Raw genomic sequence first — 5,809 nt, forward strand, 5'->3', positions numbered from 1 at the left:
GCCATGAATTGGCTAAGCTGCTGTGTAGCGTATGTAATGTCAGGTCGGGTAGTAGTAAGGTAGAGGAGGCGGCCAACAAGACGACGATAAATTAAAGGATCAGGAAGCAAAGGGCTATTGTCCTGATGTAATTTTGTAGAACTGTCCATGGGAACAGATGCTGGTTTAGCACCCAACAAGCCAGAATCTTCCAATAAATCAACACAATACTTTCTTTGAGATAAAGAAATTTCTTGAGCAGAATGAGCAACTTCAATACCCAAAAAGTATTTAAGAAATGCTACATTTATTACTATAAAAATAACAGAAAAGTTTATAAATGCTTTCATAGATTCTGGGACAACACAATGCTTTGCTAGTTCAAGTATAAAACTTGATTGGAAAAAATTAAAGAAACCATTAAGAGTCAGAATAGCTGACAAATCAATAAACCCAGAGAACAGGGATAATAAGAAACATTCCTACAAGGGCTGAAATCAAGAAAAAGAAAAGAGTTTGTAGATCAAATCTCAGAGAAACCCTTAACATAGTCTTGAATTGGACTGCAGAAAAGAGGGCAATCTTGGGATATTATCCTATTGCCAAAGAACAGCTAACAAAGCTGGTTATATTTCCAGAGGCTTCCCCATCTAGTACCCAAATCTTTGATTTTGAAATGCTGATTTAAAATAGATTTAATGGTAGCCATCTCAGAAATAGAATTGCCAGTGAGAACAATATCATCAACATATACCAATAAGACGGAAACTTCAGCACCAATAAATTTGACAAAAAGACTGTAATCAGATAGAGTCTACTGGTACCCACAAGAAATTAAAAGTTTGGATAATTTTTCATACCACATACGACTTGATTGGCGCAAACCGTACAGTTATTTCAGCAGTTTACAACACTGATTTGGATTACTAGAACTGATTCCAGGAGGCAAGGTCATGTATACATCTTCAGATAAATCTCCGTGCAAAAAACTATTGTTAACATCTAGTTGATGGATAGGCCACCTCTTCATAGAAGCCAGAGCTAATACAAGTCGAATTGTAGCTGGTTTTACTACCGGAGAAAAAGTCTCCAAAAAATCCACTCCTTCTGTTTGTGTGAATCCTTTTGCTACAAGACGAACCTTGTAACGTTTCACAGAACCATCAGGGCGACGCTTGATTCGATACACCCATCTACAGCCAATGGGTTTTACACCAGGAGGACAATCCACAACAGACTAAGTTTGGTTCAAATCCATAGTAACAAGTTCATCTTTCATAGCATCGCGCCAATGAGAATATTTATTAGCGTCTTGAAAAGACTTTGGCTCAATTTCAGAATACAAGAATAAAATAAATTTCTGATGAGAAGGAAAAAGAGACGTCAGAGACAGAACAGAAAAAATAGGATACCTACAAGTTGAAGATAATGGAGTTGTAGTGAGAGAAGAGCAGCAAATGTAGTCAGTGAGACGATTTAGGGGATGTCTTTGATGGAGACTGTGACGGATGGTAGGATGAATGGTTAAGGATGGTGTAGGAGAGATTATGTCTGATTGGGAAGCAGGAGACGAGATTAAGGATTGTGAAGGAGGGGAAGAGATGAACTGAGGTGTATTAGGTTGATGATGAAGTATGGGTGGGTCAATGGGTAATGGTTCAGGCCCAATGAGAAGGAAAATGGATTGTTCGGTTGGTGTTTCATGGAATTGTTTTGTTTCGAACATGTGTGGGTTTGGTATGTTTAAAACAGATTTAGTACTAGTGGCAAAAGGTATTACCATTTCATAGAAAATAACGTTTCTGGACATTTCAAACTTTTTATCTTCAACAGTGTAAACAACGTACCCTTTAATTCCATTCTTAAAACCAAGAAAAATAGCTTTCTTTGCCCTCAGATCAAATTTACAACGATTAGCCATGAGAGTTGATACATAGCATAAACAACCAAAAACCTTTATATCATTATAATTAGGAGATTTATTAAATAAAATTTTAAAAGGAGTTTTAAAATTATTTACAGAAGAAGGGACTCGGTTAATTAGATAAACTGCATGATTGATAACATAGGACCAAAATGATAGAGATAAATTAGATTGAAATATGAGAACACGAGCCACATTTAAAATATGTTGGTGCTTACGTTTCACTCTCCCATTTTGTTCGGGTGTTTCAACATAACTACGTTGATGAATTATGCCCTTTGAAGAAAAGAAATCATGTAAGAGAAATTCCGGTCCATTGTCGGAACGTATATACTTAACTTTTGAGTTAAATTGCGTTTCAACCAATGCAATAAAATTCTTGACGTGATTTTGTACTTCGCTTTTTGATTGCAATAAAACTACCCAAGTGAAACAGCTAAAATCATCAACAATAGTTAAAAAATATTTATGATTATGGATTGAATTTTGTCAAAACGGTCCCCATATATCAAAATGCAATAATTCAAAAATTACATTAGCTTATTAAAACTTGGAGAGAATGAAAGTTTCTTTTGCTTGGAAAAATGATAAATATCACAAGGCTCATCATGAGGTATAGAAATAAAGAAAAATTGTCTATGTAAAAATTTTAATCTTTATTCAGAAAGATGTCCTAAACGAAAATGCCATAAATTGAAAGGTGTAACGGGTGTTGAATGAGTGATATTTATTGTATGAGTAGAAAATGGATTATTTGTTGTGATGGAGGTTTCAAGAACATACAGCCCTTCTCTCATGCTACCCAAATCAATCATCTTCAAATTGTTGTCCTATAAGAAACAAGAAGAGTGTGAAAAAGTAAGTTGACAATTGATCATTGAAGTTATTTTTGAAATAGAAATAATATTAAAATTGAAGTGAGGTAGGTAAAGAACATCATGAAGAGTTAACGAAGTTGAAAATTTAACAGCGTCTTTATAAAAGGAAGTAACTTTAGAACCATTAGACATATGAACAGTAACTGGATCAATTTTAAAAAAAGATATGAACTAAGATAAATTGGAAGTAATATGATCCGTGGCACCAGAATCAATGATCCAAGTGCTTGTAAAATTATTTTGTGCAGTAAAATTATTTAAAATAAAATAAGTGTGAAATGAACACAAATAATGGGTACTCAAAGTTGGGTCAGGAAGAAACCCAATTTGATTGGAGGATGAGAGGCTTTTATCCTTGTTGTCTGAAGATTGAGATTCAGTCTTTTTTAGAAATGCCAAAAGGATGTTGTGTTGGGCTGGAGTGAGGCCCAAAGCCTGCTCTGTGTGTGTTCTCTGATGAGTTATTTCTTCATGAACTAGGGTATGAGAGGAAACTAACGGCGTGGGAGAGTCAGGAGGCGGTGTCCGCACAACGCTGGCATTAACAGAGGCAGAGGCACGATCAAAGAATCGTGGTCTCCTTGGGTGACGCGGGTGGCCGGGAGGGTAGCCATGTTTGTTATAACAAACATTCATGGTGTGCCCCCCTTTACCACAGTAAGAGCAAACCTTCGAGGAACTGCCGCTGCCACGTCCTGGGTTTGAAGAGGCATACCTACGACCACGACCAAGAGGAGGATGACGAGCTTCTACGGTAACAACAATGGTTCGTTGATCGTCCAAAAATCCAGATGCGTTTTAAAGTTGACGTTCGTGTTGAACGACAAGAGCGAACACCCTGGTAACAGGCGGAAGAGGATCAAGAAGAAGAACTTGTGATCGAACTATAGAAAAACGCTCATCAAGACCTTTCAGGAATCGAATGATAAAATCTTGTGTGCGATGTGTTTTTGCCTGGGCAATTACAGACAGGAAGAAGACGTGAGTTATCAAGCTCTTCCCACAATGTCTTCAAAGAGGTATAAAATTCTGTTATTGACTGATTTCCTTGTCTAAGAGCATAAATTTCTTCTTGTAATTATGCAATACGAAGAATATCACTTTGGAAAAAACGCTCTTTAAGGTCAGTCCATACAGAAGAGGCAGTAGAAAAATAAACAACACTTTGGGTAATAGAGGGGGAGAGAGAATGAAATAGCCAAGACAACACCAAATTATTACAACGCTCCCATATTAAAAACAAAGGATCATCATTTAGAGGCGAAGGAATAGAACCAGTGAGAAAGCCATATTTGTTTTTGGAGATGATGACCATAGAAAAGGATCGACACCAAGAGTGATAGTTATTGCCAGTAAGGACAGGAGTAACAAGGACAGATGTTGGATTTTCACTAGGATGAATATAGAAAGGGCTAGTGGGATCTTGTGCTACGTTAGAAGATGATTCTGCCATTAGAGGGAAAGAAGATAATGAAGACTGATTATTTGGATTTGAAGTTTTCACCATGGGTACCAACAGAGCTCTTTTAGAGCTCTGATACCATAACAAGAAAATAAAGATAAAAAAATAAAAGATATGTATTAAAGTTGTTGTTTACATGATAAAGAGTCATGTTATTTATAAGGATCTATTATACTAACCTCATAAATATTTAGCTACCAATTACTAACTCTCAACTACTTATTATTACTCTAACACAACTACTTATTTATTGTTCTAATACATAATTTTTCAGGGACTAATTTAAACATCAATCAATTTTTCATATTATATATGTTCTTTCGTTTAATAATTCTTCATTTTTTATTTATCTGATGCAATAAGAGATTTATATTCACACTTTCGAAACCTAACATATATAAACGAATATTTATTTTAAAATGCAAAAAGATGCAAGAACCTTATTATTAATTAGTCCTATTTTTCATGGCAACCTTGTTATTTCAATACCTTGTACTTCTCCAGACGCAAAATCACAATCAGAATCGCAAGGTTTTCGTGGGAAAAGCAAGTTCTTCTTTGCAAGGTTGCTTGGGTTTGGTTCATGATGAAAAACAAGTATCCTCCCAAATGCAAGTGCTAATGTACTAGAGATAAAAGAGATGCATACCATAGAGTTATTATAATTAGATATATAATTTCTTAGTTTTTTTTTTCGGTTTATTTTTTAGTTGCTTATATTTATTTATTATTTAATTGTCATCCTATATAAGGGTCTGTTCACTAATAAGTATATACATGAGAAATGTCTTGTTATTATAAAATTAATTAATTAACTTTACTTTTTGAAAAGTTTTAGAATTTAAAATTTAAAATTTTAAAGTTTAAAATTTAGGAAGTTTAAATAGAATTTAGGGTTATTTTTAGGTATATAAGTTTGGGTGACCGGAAGTAGTAATTAGCGACAGTAGTGAGTGGCCGATCATAAAGAATAAAAGGTAAAGTATATTTTTTATCTTTAAAATTTGGTAAAAATTTAAAAAATATCCTAAGTTTTATTTTGTTTTAATTTTGTTCTAGAAGTTTTCGATATCAAATATATTCTCGATGGCTAAATTTTTAAAAAAAAAATTTTGTCTTACATTTTTTGAAAAATTAACCGTCATGAATATATTTCATGCAAATCGAAAATTTTTGGGACAAAATTAAAATAAAATAAAATTTAGGGATATTTTTAAAATTTTTTATCAAATTTTAGAGACAAAAATTATATTTTATCCAAAAATAAAATTGTGGTGTTGAAAGGAAGAATAATGAAAAAGTAATAAGAAGCGGTAAAAATATAATTTTAAAAAATAGTCTAATATAAAAGGAAAAATAGTTGGTTTTCTATGGTTAAACAAACCGGTTAATTAAAACAAGAAATGAAGAAATGCATTATATCTTATATGTATGTATCCAATAAAATTATATATACGACCATTATAAAAGGATATAACGCCGCTACCAAAAAAAAAATGAAGAGCGAAGAGTGAAGACTAAAGAGTAGAATAATGGATCTTACATAATCTATTTGTTAATAAGATA

Source organism: Arachis duranensis, chromosome 3, assembly GCF_000817695.3.
Source record: "Arachis duranensis cultivar V14167 chromosome 3, aradu.V14167.gnm2.J7QH, whole genome shotgun sequence".
NCBI classification, from domain to species: domain Eukaryota; kingdom Viridiplantae; phylum Streptophyta; class Magnoliopsida; order Fabales; family Fabaceae; genus Arachis; species Arachis duranensis.